The sequence below is a fragment of the Chiloscyllium plagiosum genome, unplaced genomic scaffold, assembly GCF_037043375.1.
Source record: "Chiloscyllium plagiosum isolate Xiang-an unplaced genomic scaffold, Cpla_swu_hap1 HiC_scaffold_18, whole genome shotgun sequence".
Taxonomy (NCBI): Eukaryota; Metazoa; Chordata; class Chondrichthyes; order Orectolobiformes; family Hemiscylliidae; genus Chiloscyllium; species Chiloscyllium plagiosum.
In genome coordinates this window covers 34,572,467-34,589,956 of record NW_028270156.1, presented here as the reverse complement: position 1 = coordinate 34,589,956, position 17,490 = coordinate 34,572,467, and the positions used below count along the sequence as shown (strand labels likewise).

The 17,490-nt window shown below is 45.5% G+C and overlaps 1 long non-coding RNA gene across 2 annotated transcripts; it reads left to right on the top strand.

Moving 5' to 3' along the window:
- The first annotated feature begins 305 nt into the window (after positions 1 to 305).
- Positions 306 to 6,262, top strand: LOC148146874 (uncharacterized). 2 transcript variants are annotated; one of them, XR_015760142.1, is made up of 2 exons: positions 306 to 414; positions 3,627 to 6,262. It is a non-coding gene; the product is annotated as an uncharacterized LOC148146874 (long non-coding RNA). The 2 variants fall into 2 exon arrangements; XR_015760143.1 differs by lacking the exon at positions 306 to 414 and adding an exon at positions 424 to 880.
- The last annotated feature ends 11,228 nt before the right edge of the window (positions 6,263 to 17,490 follow it).

Sequence of the window (17,490 nt, the reverse complement as noted above, 5' to 3'; positions counted from 1 at the left end):
GGAATAAGGAAAACATATGGGAAAAGAAACTGTATAAATTGTAAGGGTTTTTTGGGATATAGTGTGCATTTCGTCATTACCTTACCTGGTAATTAGACAAAGCACCCATCTATAGGTGTACAAATAAATGGCTGATTCAGAAATTAGTCTCGGACTGAAATTATTAAAGTGAGTGAGCTTTTGTTTCTCACAATTGGGGGCTCGTGTCCGGGATTTTCTTCCATCACCGGGGGGAGTGGCTGGGAAGACGCGTCCCATTCCCCATTGAGGAGGGGTCTCGTGTCCCGGTTTGGTCTGCTCCCTTGGGTGACTGATGTGAATCCTATAAGAGAGACATCTGAATCAGACAGTGATAGGAGCTCGATAGAAAATACGGTGACAAAAGGGGCCAGGCAACTCTGTGCACAGACCAAGGTAAGAAAACTGACTTTTAAGTATTGCCTTGGTGGCCGGGATTGAGTTTTAGTAGTTAATAAGGGACTAACGAAGGAACTCAATATGGCTTGCGCTTTGGGTAAGGAAAAAGCCTCCGGGGAAACAAAGTAAGGACACGGCAATGGAAATGGAGGCGGAGTCCCTTACAACATTCCTCCGGAAAGTCCTTTGGGCAGGATGTTGTGGAAATTGGTAAAATAATACTTGTACAAGGGAGAAAGATGATTAAATATTGTTGCTTTGTATGGACTAAGGAGGAGAAAGTGAGGTCTGCAGATGCTGGAGATCAAAGTTGAAACTTTATTGCTGGAACAGCACAGCAGGTCAGGCAGCATCCAGGGAACAGGAGATTCGACGTTTCGGGCACAGGCCCTGCTTCAGGAATGAGGACTCCATTCTTCGTCCCGCTGTCTTCTGGCCAAAGTACAGATCGGACGAAGACTGGGTTTGTGAATATCTGAGTTTATATGTCCATGTGCGAGAGAGAGAGAGAGAGAGAGAGAGAGAGAATGAAAAGAGCTGTACAGCTGGTAGGAAGTTTAACCCTTTGTGATTTGGTTTGAGTGAACATTTGTTTGTTGGTGATTGAATGTTTGTGTTTTATTCCCTGGAGCTTCTGTTCCAGGACTGTTTTCAATCTGATTTTGTTATGGAAACTTAACATGATTTCTTTTAAGGTTAAGGATTCTATTGTGATTATGAAGAAAAAAAAAGGAATGATAACTCCTGTTCTTTTTACAGATCATGACTGCCTTACTATCAGTTTCTAACTAATCTCTTTTATCTTTACATAACAGCGATTTATGGAGGACAGTTGAAGTTTCAGTTCAACATTAGATTGTAGTAAAAGCAAAATTCTATGGTTAATATCTGTGACCTTGGATTCAGCCATTGTTCATGCATTAGAAGTTGTTTTTTTAAAAAAACTTGAGTAGACAAATTCTTTTAAGGCAAGCTCAGATTATTTTACGACCTATAGTATTGTAATTGAGCAATGATTGGTCAGGACTATATAAGAAAACTAATTCTAGATCTAAATTAAAGGACTAAAACTGGGTAATTACAGTGAATTGCAAAATTGGGAACTGTATGCATTTTGCATTTTAACTATTAAATACTGAAGAAATGAACGTAAATATATATAAATATATTTATAAGTTAGGAACAGGCTTTGAAGGTTAGTCAAGCATGAATTGATGAATTGGTGTTTGAAGTTATGGGGAGCTAGAAATATTGCAATTTTTCTTTAAAAAAGAAAAAGGGGAAAAACGTAACGACTTATCCCCTTCGGGAGGTACCCATAGGGGACAAAGAGATTGGGTTTGTAAGTGCCCCCCTCACCAGTGGGGAGGTCAGAACATTTAAAAAGGAAATGGAGGTCCTGGTTGAGGATCCGGTGGGATTGTCTGAACAAATTGATCAGTGTTTGGGGCCCAGTCTGTATACCTGGGCTGAATTAATGTCTATTTTGAATATACTATTTACTGGGGAGGAAAGGGGACTTATATGAGGAGCTGCCATTAAAATATGGGACAGGGAACACCCGATTGGAGATGGGGATGCTGGACAGGGAGAGGTGAAGTTCCCCCTCAGAGACCCCCAGTGGGAAAACCAAAACCCAGAGCATAGAGAAGAAATGAGGGAATTGAAAGACCTGATTCTAAAAGGAATAAGAGAGGCAGTTCCGAAGTCACAGAATTTGATTAAAACCTTTGAAATTAGACAGGAGAAAGATGAGACTCCCTCAGCTTTCTTGCAAAGATTAAGGGACTCAATGCGGAACTACTCTGGAATGAACCCTGAGGACCCAGTGGCACAGGGTCTTTTGAAAGTACATTTTGTGACAAAAGCATGGCTAGACTTACAGAGAAAGATACAGAAGATAGAAGCATGGAGCGAAAAACCATTAGATGAATTGTTGAGAGAGGCACAGAAAGTATTTGTAAAGAGGGAGGATGAGAGACAAAAACAGAAGGCGAAAATGATGGTAGCTACGGTTGATGAGGTAATTAAGGGGAGAATGGAACCGATAGTGGGCAACCGGAGTGGCAGGAGGCAGCATGTAGGACAGAGAGGGAGAGGAAGAGGGAGAGGACAAAGGGGGAACATTTGATAGAGGGTTTGAGCGACAGGGACAGAGATGGAAGTCGCTACAGGCAGGATGCTATTATTATGGAAAGATAGGGCATTTTAAGTGGGAGTGTCCTGATCTACAAAGGGAAGAAAAGGCAATTCCGCTTATGAATTATGATGAAGAATAGGGGTGTCAGGGGTTCCTGCCCTCGGGGGCCCACCAGGAACCCTTGATAAACTTGAAGGTGGGACCGTGTAGGGAGGAGGTAGTCTTCCTAGTAGATATGGGGGCAGCACGGTCATTGCTGAATTTTAAACCAAAGAAAGTAGAAATGTTAACACGGTCAATTACTGTTTCGGGGGTGAAAGGGGAAGGATTTACTGTTCCACAATTTGAACCTATGATCATAGAAGGTCCTAAAGGTAGGGTTACAGGGGAACCGCTGTATATCCCTGATATAGGAAGTAACTTACTGGGGAGAGACCTAATTATGCTTTTAGGACTGGAGATTGGAATTCAGGAAAAAGAATTAGTTGTACAACTGGTGATGTTGACAGAGGATGCTGAGAGAAAGATAGACCCTATTGTATGGGCTAGAGAAGGGAATCGTGGAAAACTACAGATCCCTCCCCTTACAATAAATTTAAAACGGAAAGGGGACGTTATCTGTGAACGACAATATCCTATTTCCATAGAAGGTAAACGAGGACTGCAGCCAGTAATTGAGGGACTGATTAGAGATGGACTGTTGGAGCCATGTATGTCTCCTTATAATACCCCAATTCTACCAGTGCGGAAATCTGATGGAACTTATCGATTGGTGCAGGATTTGAGAACATTAAATCGAATAGTACAGGTCAGGCACCCAGTGGTGCCAAACCCCTATATGTTATTAAGTAAGATCCCTCATGATTACAGATGGTTTAGTGTGATAGATTTAAAGGATGCCTTTTGGGCTTGTCCCTCGGCGGAGGAGAGATTTGGGACTATCCCCCTATGAAATTTTATTTGAATTACCTTATCTGGGAACGCAGGGAGAATTGCCAATTCCCGAAACTAAAGATTTGTTTTTAAAGAAGTATATACTGGGCTTGTCCTCCTCTTTATCTTTCCTCAGAAAACCGGGTCTATTGGCACAGACTCCGCCCCTTGAATTTGCTGTTCATCCCATCCGGCCAGGAGATTGAGTCTTAATAGAATCATGGACAGAGACTAAGCTGCAGCCAGACTGAGAAGGGCCATATCAGGCTCTTTTGACTACTGAAACGGCAATAAGGATGGCGGAAAAAGGCTGGACTCATTACACTCGGATCAAAGGGCCAGTGGACCCTCCAGTTGAGGAAGAAGTCTGGACAGCCGAATCAACGCAAGACCCGCTGAAACTCAGACTAAAGAGACTTTGAGTAATTGACTATACAGTGGCGACGCGAGCGCGGGATTATTTCTGTAAGATTGTATATTAAGCCTTTTTGTGTTTTAGCATAATGATCAGAATACTGGGAATGCTTAGAGTTATGATGCTAGTCCTCTTGGTATTGGGATTTTGTCACATATCATTTTCATATGTATTATTAATGGTTCCTGAGTCTGATAATCCACAAGTAATAGACACTGATGTATGTAGCTTAGTAAATTGTGGGAATGTAGCTAATCAGAGACAATACCGCAACTCAGAGATACATCTTAAGTCCTATGGGGATGGCCTCGGGGATGGTACCCGGTATAATGGTCTTGTCACAATACACCGGGCCCCCTTCTGACCAGCACGCGATTGTCCCGATAAAAAGTGTAACCCCATATATTTAACGATAAGAAAAACCACATGGCACGAAGCAGTTTTGGGATGTGGCACTTATGAGGTACAATTAAATGAAACATTTGGGATTGAAATGAAAGCAAATGGGAAGGAGTTTGTGGGCTGTTGTTTTCGAATTAGCATAGGACAGGGAAAATGGGTAGAATTACTGGGTAATGAGATACAACCTTTCACCCCTCCCGATGATCCTAAAGTAGTAAAAATTATAGAGGTAAAGGATTTGAAACAGACCATCGAGATAGAGATTGGGTAAGGGGATGCAAATGCCTGGGTTGAATGGGTAAAGTATACTGTAAAAAGTCTGAACAAAAGCAATTGCTATGCATGTGCCTCCGGTAGGCCAGTGGCCCAGGTGGTTCCCTTTCCGCTCAGGTGGAAGCGAGACAGGAAGGGCATGTATGATAGCCCTGTACCAGGACGAGACTGCATGGAATGATAGGAATTGTACATCCCTATCTCTGATGTTCCCTCCCTTGGAGGAGAAAGATGCAAAAGATCCCCCCACATTTTCCGCCGCAGTTGGAAATCACACGTCATGTGTGCACAGGCGAGGTACGAGTCGGTCGAGAGATTTGGGGGAGCTGAAATTATGTACAGAGATTAAGAATGTTACCGAAACGGAGAAGGGAGGGAACTACTCAGCATTAAAGGTTCCCCGAGCGGATCTGTGGTGGTACTGTGGAGGAAAAATATTGAGACCCACCCTACCTCCGGATTGGAAAAGGATATGCGCAATTGTACAATTGGCAATTCCATTCACCTGGGCATTTGAGAAGAAAAGATAGTAGGGAAAAAGGGAAGGGGTAAGAGATTACTGTTAGATACTTTGGTATCTTGATTCGGTAGGAGTTCCTAGGGGAGTACCTGATGAATTCAAGGCTCGTAACCAGATTGCAGCAGGCTTTGAGTCAGCTCTCTTTTGGTGGGCAACAATTAATAAAAATGTAGACTGGATAAATTACATTTTCTTTATAATCAACAGCGATTTATAAATTATACAAGAGAGGCGGTTAAAGGAATATCAGAACAGCTTGATGCGACAAGTAGGATGGCATGGGAAAACAGAATAGCCCTTGATATGATTTTAGCAGAGAAAGGGGGTGGTGGTTTTTATCCTTACTTCCCTGATAGTAGTAGTCGGGGTATTGGTGGCCATTGGCTGTTGTATCATACCCTGTATACGAGGGCTCACCCAGAGGCTGATTGAAACAGCCTTGATGAAACGAATGCCCCTGAGGGGAAATTTGACAGAGGAACTTTATCAGCTAAATAATAAGGAGATGAGTGAGACTAAGATGGATGAAATCTCTGAAATGATGCTTGCGAATTTTGGGAACAATGTTTAAAAAAAAAAGAGAGACAAAACTGCAGAAGATAACAGATAGTAATGAAAAGAAAAAGGGGAAATTGTGGGATATAAATGAATTAATGTTATTTCTGCAAGTATAAATTCTGATACAGAACAGGAATGAGAAAATACATATTCAGCAAAAAGAAAGCATGAGACGTGAATACAGAACAATGGTGGATATAAGGGCAAACAGGAAAGCATCTGTTTCCCACTTGTACAGAGACACAGGAACAAACCCCAATCAAAGAGGTCAAAGTGGCCTCTGGATGCAAATAGATGCTGATAGAAGAAAAGATATGCCTAATCAATAACCTACGGTAGACTGACGTCAAACACCCTTATGGGAGTCAGAGATAAGAGTTTGTCACGGACAAGACAGGATAAACAGAAGTTGTGGGATCAGTCTTAAGGAAATGAGTGATGTAAGCGAAGCAGGGAACAAACAATGGAATAAGGAAAAATATGGGGATTCAAACTGTATAAATTTCGAGAGTTTGTTGGATTTGGTGTGCATTTTGTCATTGCCTTACCTGGTAATTAGACAAAGCACCCACCTATAGGTGTACAAATAAACGGCTGATTCAGATATTCGTCTCGGACTGAAATTATTAAAGTGAGTGAGCTTTTGTTTCTCACAGGTGATATGATTGAAATGTATAAAATTATGAGGGGCACAGATAGGGGTAGACAAGAAGAATCCTTTCCTCTTGAAGGACGGATCAATGACCCAGGGGCATAGATATAAACTAAGGGGTAAAGGATTAGAAGGGGTGTGAGGAAAATCTTTTTTATAACCAGAGGATGATGTGAATCTCAAACTCACTGTCTGTACATGTACAAATCCTCACAACTCTTAAGAAGTGATTGAATGTGCAAGGGCCAAGTGCTGGAAAACAGGATTAGAATAGTTAGGTGGCTGTTTTTAACTGGTGTGGACACATTGGACTGAAGGGCCTTTGTCTGTGCTATAATTCTCTACAACACTAAGAGTGTTACTTAATGATAAGGAGCAAGCTGCCTCAGGGATAGTGCATGAGCAGGCACCCACAGCTCAGACATATTCCATACTGATATCTCAATGTCCAGGGAGCAGCATTTACTTAAAGCAAAAGATAAAGTACTAACCCTGTATGCCACCTAACTGTCCCATCTCCTTTACACCATTTTATTCCATTCCCCCCACTGATTATTTTCCTCACTGAAACCTTAGTGATTGGCTGGAGGTTGTGTTGACACTTTGCTGTGACCAGCTGTGCTCCAAGGTGGAGTTGAAGCTTGTAGCCACCTGTTGCCAGGCAGAAGCCAGTTCTGACCAGGTCACTGTGTTGGAAATGGTTCAGTTGAGGATCAATGGTGAAGGACGAGCCGGCGTGGTGTTGAGGTTGTGTCGTTGTCATTCAGTTCTGCTGCATGGTGATTTTGGAGAGTCAGGGGATTTTGAGAGTCAGACAACATTTCTCCTCGAGAGAAAAGGAACTAACAGATAAATGTCAGCAATGCTGACACGTCCTTTTGTGAGCAGACACTCTGCTTGTATTTTCTCCACAAGTGTCAGCAGAGCAAGTTTCGAAATAATTTTATATATTTGCCGGGCAATTCAGTTTTTCTCACATTTTATGTGTGAACCTATGACATGGCTTCAACAATATTATCAATGTTTGTTGGTGTAGTTGTTGGGACTTGAGGGCTTCTGCAGGAATCCAGCGGTGAGCTACATCACATACGGCAAGTTGTTGTGCTTGAAGTTTACAACACACAAACAGGACGTTCTGCAATGAACTGCCTGAAATGGTGAGGGATGCACTGTGGTGCAGACAGGCTCTGAGGAGGAAATGCATGTTTTGCTCTGTCCAATATGCATGACTTTACTGAGGTTTCCATCTGCCTCTAACATGAACCAAAATCCACTGAAATGCATGCAATTAAATGACAACAGCCAGGGGCACTGAGTGACAGGGAGTTGAAACAATGTAATTAAATCTGGGCTTGACCTCACCAGAAGACTGCCCATTCAGTTCCATAATTACTTAGTTTACAAATACTGGTTAAACATTTGACTAGCTTAGGAGCATGACGACCATTCATGTCACCCCTTTTGCTTTTCCAAGATGAAATCAGCTTAACCTTGACCATTCCTTTCCAATTGACTTCATTTGGACACTCAGCAATTCTTCAGTCAACCAAATTACCATGGAAGCTTCTTTTATAGGATTCAAGGTGGAGCTGTATAAGGACCTTTGGCCAGCCACTTAAACAAAGACATTGTAGTCCAATATATTATAGCACCTGTACCTCTTACTGATCTCATTCAGAGCGATGTTCATTGCTCACTTCATGCCTGATCCCTCATTGAAATTCAAACTCATCCCGTCAGAGCCTACCAAAAATCTATATAGCAGAGTAGGAGTAATTAAATAGCATGACACACACACACACACACACAACAGGCATTCATGAGGCGCTGTAGGGCATTAATATCAATAGATTTGAATTCAACTGCATAATCCAGAATATCCCTTCCTCTACCATTAACAAGAGCTGAAGGACCAGCCCTGATTTATAAGGAGTGCATGAAAACATGCCAGGACCAACACTAGGAGCACCAGAGAATAAAGTGCCAACCTGGTGAAACTACAAGCTAGGACTACAGGCTTGCTAAACCCTAAATGCAGCATGTGATAGCCAGCTCTAAGCACTCCCAAAACCAATGGAGCAGATCTAATCTCTACAGTCCTGTCATGTCCAGTCGTGAACAGTGGTGGACAAATAAGCTGCTAATTGGAGAAGTGTCTACAAATATCCCCATCCTCAATGATTAGTGAACCCAGAACATCTGTACAAAACACATGGCTGAACCATTTGTGACCATCTTCAGCAAGTCAAGTTGCTGATATATTTAAACCTTCTCCTGGGGTCCTCAGAAGCACTTCAACTAATTTATTTCACTCCATCTAACATCAAGAAGTGGCTGACTGAATAAAGCAAGTGTTACGTGCTGTGACAATTCCAGCTATATTACTGATGACTCGTGCTTCAGAACTAGCCATGCTCATGACTAAAATACTCCAAACCAGCTGTGCATATATCTATCTGGGAAAGTAGAAAATCACCCAGATATGTCCAGTCTCCAAAAAGCAGAACAAATCTAATCTAGCTGGTGATCACCCCAACAGCTTTTGTTGGGATACTGAGCTGCTGAGATGCTGCATTAGACATACTGGAAACAGATTCTTCCCAGCTCATTCACTATACGTTGTGTGTTGTAAAGTGACAGAGATTTGAAGTAACAGTGTCTGGAAAGTTTAGGCACAACCTTGTCACCAGCACATTGCCAATGCAGGGACCATATCACAACAAGCTTCTGGCCTCAGGGCTGCACCACAGTGCATGGGAAATCATGTCTCATGAGTTTTTTGAGTTGATTGAGTTTTTTGAAGACGTAACCAAGAGGATTAATGAGGGCAGAGCAGTGGATGTGATCTATATGGACTTCAATAAGGCATTCGACAAGGTTCCCCATTGGAGACTTATTAGCAAGGTTAGATCTCATGGAATACAGAGAGAACTAGCCATTTGGATACAGAACTGGCTCAAAGGTGGAAGACAGAGGGTGGTGGTGGAGGATTGTTTTCAGACTGGAGGCCCGTGACCAGTGGAGTGCCACAAGGAACAGTGCTGTGTCCTCTACTTTTCGTCATTTACATAAATGATTTGGATGTGAGCATAAGAGGTATAGTTAGTAAGTTTGTAGATGACACCAAAATTGGAGGTGTAGTGGACAATGAAGAGGGTTACCTCAGATTACAACAGGATCGTGATCAGATGGGCCAATGGGCTGAGGAGTGGCAGATGGAGTTTAATTCAGATAAATGAGAGGTGCTGCATTCTGGGAAAGCAAATCTTAGCAGGACTGATAAACTTAATGGTAAGGTCCTAGGAAGTGTTGCTGAACAAAAAGACCTTGGAGTGCAGGTTCATAGCTCCTTGAAAGTGGAGTCGCAGGTAGATAGGATAGTGAAGAAGGTGTTTGGTATGCTTTCCTTTATTGGTCAGAGTATTGAGTACAGGAGTTGGGAGGTTATGTTGCGGCTGTACAGGACATTGGTTAGGCCACTGTTGGAATATTGTGTGCAATTCTGGTCTCCATCCTATCAGAAAGATGTTGTGAAACTTGAAAGGATTCAGAAAAGATTTACAAGAATGTTGCCAGGATTGGAGACTTTGAGCTATAGGGAGAGGTTGACCAGGATGGGGCTGTTTTCCCTGGAGCGTCGGAGGATGAGGGGTCACCTTATAGAGGTTTATAAAATTATGAGAGGCGTGGATAAGATAAATTGACAAAGTCTCGTCCCTGGGGTGGGGGAGTCCAGAACTAGATGGCATAGTTTTAGGGTGAGAGGGAAAAGATATAAAAGAGACCTAAGGGGCAAATTATTCATGCAGAGGGTGGTACGTGTATGGAATGAGCTGCCAGAGGAAGTGGTGGAGGCTGGTACAATTGCAACATTTATGATTGAGAAGGGTTTGGAGGGATATGGGCTGAGTGCTGGCAGGTGGAACTAGATTGGGTTGGGATATCTGGTCGGCATGGACGGTTGGACCGAAAGGTCTGTTTCCGTGCTGTACATCTCTATGACTCTAAGTGACTTTAACTAGGCCCAGTCCATACCGACTGCACTTTCACCCAGGTTCATCCCTGATCACATCCACACTGGTTCACTTCCACGTTTGGTAACTGAGCTCTGTTTATAACTTCTCTAGCACTGCGCCTCCTGCCTCTTGTTGCTCCACCTCAAATGTAGCAGGAGGTTATATCAATGAGGTCTTGGCATTATCAAGCAAGACCTGCTCATGTAATAACACAGTGCTAGCCACAGCCTGTTACTGGGCACCTCTGCTGGTAGGATTGAAAGTTGATTGACTTGGAGTTGCAATCATTGTGGTTATTCTGTCCAGCCCTAATTACAGTACATTCTGAAGACAGGGCATAACCTACTGACAAGTCTCTTTGTACAGCCCAACAAAACTTGACAAAGAAAGGAGATACATTTAAAATGAATTGTCCCTGGCTTTAATGGAGAGAAATATCTGCGATCGTCTGTGGACCACTCTAATCTAATCCAGAATCCCTGAATTCACTATTGCATTTATTAATGAAAGTATAAAAAAAAATTGATTACAAACTGTGAACAAAAGCTTGCCTACCTTTTTCCCATAAATCACACTATTATGTGGCAGGCTGACAGGTTGGGGATTCTCTGATGGAAAGAATGAAATGTGTCAAAGTGAGTCAAGGCAAGAATTGGAACTGATTCACAGCACCGCAATGCACCGCAATACATCAAATGGCAATAGCAGACATTGTAATTCAGTTCCTGTCACGACTTCCTCTAAAGCCCAAGGAGGAACAAATGCCTTCTGACATCCAGCAGCTGGCTCTAATCCATTGCCAAATCAGTACAAAGAGCAAATTCTTTCCCATCGTGCTCAATACTACATCCCCTCTGGCAGGGTCAATAAACCAACTGAAGAGCATTGGTCAGGATTTCACCAGATATGACACTGGAGCTGTACAACTGGTGAACAACAACAACTCGCACACTCAACCCAATCGTCATCATCATCGTTGGCGGACCCTTGCAGGATGACCCTCTTCCACTCTCAGGGTGAGTCTGTGGGTAGCTGTACAGACCGATGCAGCTTCCATAGACTCTGCCATATTTAGGCCAGAAGATGGTGGTGGGAATGGCTTGGATAGGGCATTGATGATGGCAGCAAGCTCCTTGCGTTGTTTCCGCCTGGCTTCCACTTTTTCCCATCAGCGAGTCTTAAGGTACTTGACACCTTCCCAAATGCTCCTCCTCCACTTCAGACCGGTGATTCCCAAGTGTCAGTGGGAATGCTGCACTTCTGCAGTGAGGCATTGAAGGTATCACTGACAGATTTCCTCTGTCCACCTGGGGCCTGCCAGTTATTTCAATCAATGGAACACGCCTGGCTGATTCACAGGAGCATTGCCAATCTTGACATTGAACTATATAGAGACAGTAGGGCAGATAATCAAAGAGGGAGAGATAGAGACGTTTGCAGAAGGAACGCCAGAGCTTAGGGCAGAATTTCTCAAAGTTGGATTTGAGACCCCATGTGGGGTCATGGGCTAAAATTTTGAAGTAGTGAAATAAGACCACAAGATCATAAGACACAGGAGCAGAAATTAGGCTATTCAGCCCATCAAGTCTGCTCCACCACTCAATCATGGCTAATAAGTTTCTCAACACCATTCTCCCGCTTTCTCCCCACATAACCCTTGATCACCTTGGTACCCAATAACCTATCCATCTCAGTTTTAAATATACTGAATGACCCGGCCTCCACAGCCTTCTGTGGTAATGAATTCTATAGATTCAGCACTCTCTGGCTGAAGAAGTTTCTCCTTACCTCTATTCTAAATCGTCTTCCCTTTATTCTAAGGCTATGCCCTCGGGTCCTTGTCTTCCCAACATTCACTCTATCCAGGCCATTCAGTATTCTCGGAGAAAGTGAGGACTGCAGATGCTGGGGGTCAGAGCTTAAAAATGTGTTGCTGGAAAAGCGCAGCAGGTCAAGTAGCATCAAAAGAGAAGGAGAATCGACGTTTTGGGCATAAGCCCTTCTTCAGGAATGAAGAGGGTGTGCCAAGCAGGCTAAGATAAAAGGTAGGGAGGAGGGACTTGGGGGAGGGGCGTTGGGAATGCGATAGGTGGAAGGAGATTCAGGTGAGGGTGATAGGCTGGAGAGGGGGTGGGGGCGGAGAGGGCGGGAAGAAGATTGCAGGTCAAGAAGGCGGTGCCGAGTCTGAAGGTTGGGACTGAGAAAAGGTGGGGGGGGGGGGGGGGAAATGAGGAAGCTGGAGAAATCTGCATTCGTCCCTTGTGGTTGGAGGGTTCCTAGGCGGAAGATGAGTCGCTCTTCCTCCAGATGTCATGTTGCCATGGTCTGGCGTTGGAGGAGGCCAAGGACCTGCATGTCCTTGGCAGAGTGGGAGGGGGAGTTAAAGTGTTCAGCCACGGGGTGGTTGGGTTGGTTGGTGCGGGTGTCCCAGAGGTGTCCTCTGAAACGTTCTGCAAGTAAAGGAGGCCACATCGGGTGCAGCGGATGCAGTAAATGATGTGTGTGGAGGTGCAGGTGAATTTCTGATGGATATTGAAGGATCCCTTGGGGCCTTGGAGGGAAGTGAGGGGGAAGGTGTGGGCGCAAGTTTTGCATTTTTTGCAGTTGCAGGGGAAGGTGCCGGGTGTGGAGGTTGGGTTGGTGGGGGGTGTGGATCTGACAAGGGAGTCGCGGAGGGAGTGGTCTTTCTGGAACGCTGATAGGGGTGCGGAGGGAAATATATCCTTGGTGGTGGGGTCCGTTTGGAGGTGGCAGAAATGACGAAGGATGATCCGATGTATCTGGAGGTTGGTGGGGTGGTATGTGAGGACCAGTGAAGTTCTGTCCTGGTGGCGATTGGAGGGGCGGGGTTCAAGGGTGGAGGAGCGGGAAGTGGAGGTGATGCGGTGGAGAGCATCATCAACCACGTCTGAGGGGAAATTGCGGTCTTTGAAGAAGGAGGCCATCTGGGTTGTTCGGTATTGGAATTGGTCCTCCTGGGAGCAGATGTGGTGAAGGCGAAGGAATTGGGAATAAGGGATGGCGTTTTTACAGGGGGCAGGGTGGGAGGAGGTGTAATCTAGGTAGCTGTGGGAGTCAGTCGGTTTATAGTATACGTCCGTGTTGAGTCGGTTGTCCGAGATAGAGATGGAGAGGTCTAGGAAGGGGAGGGAGGAGTCTGAGACGGTCCAGGTAAATTTGAGGTTGGGGTGGAAGGTGTTAGTAAAGTGGATGAACTGTTCAACCTCCTCGTGGGAGCACGAGGTAGCGCGATACAGTCATCGATGTAGCGGAGGAAAAGGTGGGGGGCGATGCCAGTGTAGCTGTGGAAGATGGACTGTTCCACATATCCAACGAAGAGGCAGGCATAGCTGGGGCCCATGCGGGTGCCCATGGCTACTCCTTTGGTTTGGAGGAAGTGGGAGGATTGGAAGGAGAAGTTGTTAAGAGTGAAGACCAGTTCAGTCAGTCGAAGGAGAGTATCAGTGGAAGGGTACTGGTTGGTTCGGCGGGAAAGGAAGAAGCGCTCGGGCGCCATTAACCACGCGGCCGCTGCAGCAACCGCCACTGCGAACCATGATGTCACTTCCGCCCCACCAACCATGCAACCTCTGCGATCGCCGCCGAGACAACCGCCTCCACGATCACCAGGAAGACCATCGCCGACAGATTTGCTGCCTCCACGGGGTCCACAGCCACCGGGAACAACACCATTTCTGCTGTCGCCGCAGCCACCTCCGTCCCCGGAATTGCCGTCGCCGCATCTACTTCCGCTCCCAGTGATGTCATTCATCTGCACACCAACAACGCTGAATGTGTCTCCGCCCCCGTGCCGATCTCCGCACCCGCGCCGATCACTGCCCCCACGCATAACACCGTCCCCACTCCCAGCTCCAGCTCCACACCAGGTCCTAGCTCCCAGCCCTGCAGTATTTTCACCATCCCTCCAGACCTCCCCTCTCTGAGGATGAAAGATCAAACCTCAGCAGAGGCCTCACCTTCATCCCCCTACGCTCTCGGATTAACGAATTTAACACGCGGCGAGACGTCGAACAATTCTTCCGCCACCTTCGCCTCCGCACCTACTTTTCCAACCAGGACTTCCTCCCAGCCTCTGACGACCCCTTCTCCCACCTCCAACACACCCCATCCACCTGGACACCCCATGCTGGCCCCTTACCCGCCCTCGATCTCTTCATAGCCAACTGCCGCCGTGACATTGACCGTCTCAACCTCTCCACCCCTCTCACCCACTCCAACCTCTCACCCTCGGAACGCATGGCCCTCCACTCCCTCCGCTCCAACCCCAACCTCACCATCAAACTGGCAGACAAGGGAGGCGCGGTAGTAGTTTGGCGCACCGATCTTTATATTGCTGAGGCTAAATGCCAGCTCGCGGACACCTCCTCCTACTGCCCCCTTGACCATGACCCCACCTCCAACCACCAAACCATCATCTCCCAGACCATCCATAACCTCATCACCTCAGGAGATCTCCCATCCACTGCCTCCAACCTCATTATCCCACAACCCCGCACCGCCTGTTTCTACCTCCTACCCAAAATCCACAAACCTGACTGCCCTAGCCGACCCATTGTCTCAGCCTGCTCCTGCCCCACTGAACTCATTTCTGCATACCTTGACACGGTCCTGTCCCCCTTAGTCCAAGAACTCCCCACCTACGTTCGGGACACCACCTATGACCTCCACCTCCTCCATGATTTTCACTTCCCCGGCACCCAACGCCTTATCTTCACCATGGACATCCAGTCCCTGTACACCTCCATCCCCCATCACGAAGGACTCAAAGCCCTCCGCTTCTTCCTTTCCCGCCGAACCAACCAATACCCTTCCACTGACACTCTCCTTCAACTGACTGAACTGGTCCTCACTCTTAACAACTTCTCCTTCCAATCCTCCCACTTCCTCCAAACCAAAGGAGTAGCCATGGGCACCCGCATGGGCCCTAGCTATGCCTGCGTCTTCGTTGGATATGTGGAACAGTCCATCTTCCGTACCTACACTGGCAGCACCCCCCACCTTTTCCTCCGCTACATTGATAACTGTATTGGCACTACCTCGTGCTCCCACGAGGAGGTTGAACAGTTCATCCACTTTACTAACACCTTCCACCCCAACCTCAAATTTACCTGGACCGTCTCAGACTCCTCCCTTCCCTTCCTAGACCTCTCCATCTCTATCTCGGACAACCGACTCAACCGACTGACTCCCACAGCTACCTAGATTACACCTCTTCCCACCCTGCCCCCTGTAAAAACGCCATCCCATATTACCAATTCCTTCGCCTTCGCCGCATCTGCTCCCAGGAGGACCAGTTCCAATACCGAACAACCCAGATGGCCTCCTTCTTCAAAGACCGCAATTTCCCCTCAGACGTGGTTGACGATGCTCTCCACCGCATCTCCTCCACTTCCCGCTCCTCCGCCTTTGAACCCCGCCCTTCCAATCGCCACCAGGACAGAACCCCACTAGTCCTCCCTTACCACCCCACCAACCTCCAGATACATCGGATCATCCTTCGTCATTTCTGCCACCTCCAAATGGACCCCACCACCAAGAATATATTTCCCTCCCCACCCCTATCAACGTTCCGGAAAGACCACTCCTTCTGCGACTCCCTTGTCAGATCCACACCCCCCACAAACCCAACCTCCACTCCCGGCACCTTCCCCTGCAACTGCAAAAAATGCAAAACTTGCGCCCACACCTCCCCCCTCACTTCCCTCCAAGGCCCCAAGGGATCCTTCAATATCCATCAGAAATTCACCTGCACCTCCACCATTCAGTATTCTGCATGTTTCAGTTTGATCCCCCCCTCATCCTTCTAAACGCCATGAACCCAGAGTCCTCAAACATTCCTCATATGTTAAGTTTTTCATTCCTGGGATCATCCTCGTGAACCTCCTCTGAAAATGCTCCAGGGCCAGTACATCCTTCCTAGATATGGGGCTCAAAACTGTGCACAATAGTCCAAATATGGTCTGACCACAGCTTTGTAGAGCCCTGCTTTTATATTCAAGGCCAAATGCCATCATTGCATTTGCCTTCCTAACTACTGACTCAACCTGAAACTTTATCTTGAGAGAATCCTGGACTAGAACTCCCAAGTCACTTTGCACTTCAGATCTGAGATATAAAGTTTAAGCCAAGTTACAACAGCCATTCTCCTGCTCTAACAATCCCCCATTCTCACAGCTCTCACTCCAGGGTCAGGACAATTTTCAAGCCTTGTAATGGATCACAGAGGCAAAAGAGTTTGGGAAGCAGTGGCTATTGCCTGGGTAACTGAGCACCAATGGGGGAACACTTCAAATCAGAGATGCTCAAAAAGTCCAGAATTAGAGAAGTGCAGATATTGTCAAGGTTGAGGGATTAGAGATGATTAAAAGCAAGGCAAGATAATGGAGGGATTTAAAAACTAGGACGAGAATTTTAAAATGAAGATTTTGTAAGACAGAAGGCAGTGTAGAGTAATGGGTGAATGCTGGATATTCCTATCGGTTGTTAATTATTTTGTTTTGGATAGTCATGATTTGGAGACACCGGTGTTGGACTGGGGTGTACAAAGTTAAAAATCACACATCAAGTTATAGTCGAACAGGTTTATTTGGAAGCACTAGCTTTCAGAGCGCTGCTCCTTCATCAGGTGGTTGTGGAGAATAAGATTGTAAGACACAGAATTTACAGCAAAAGTTTATAGTGTGATGTTACTGAAATTATATATTGAAAAATACCTGAATTGTTTGTTAAGTCTCTCATCTTTTAGAATGACTGTGTAGGTTTCACTTCTTTCATATGTAAATCACAAAACCTTTTTTATAAGTTACATTCTCAAGTGCACTTTTACAATTGCTAAAGTGCATTTGAGAATGTAACTTTAAAAAAAAATTGCGATTTACATACGAAAGAACTGATACCAACATGCTCATTCTAAAAGATGAGAGACTTAACTAACATTTCAGGTATTTTTCAATATATAATTTCAGTTACATCACACTGGAAACTTTTGCTGTAAATTCTGTGTCTTACAATCTTATTCTCCACAACCACCTGATGAAGGAGCAGCGCTCTGAAAGCTAGTGCTTCCAAATAAACCTGTTGGACTATAACCTGGTGTTGTGTGATTTTTAACTTTGTTTTGGATAAACATTGTATCTACAAACT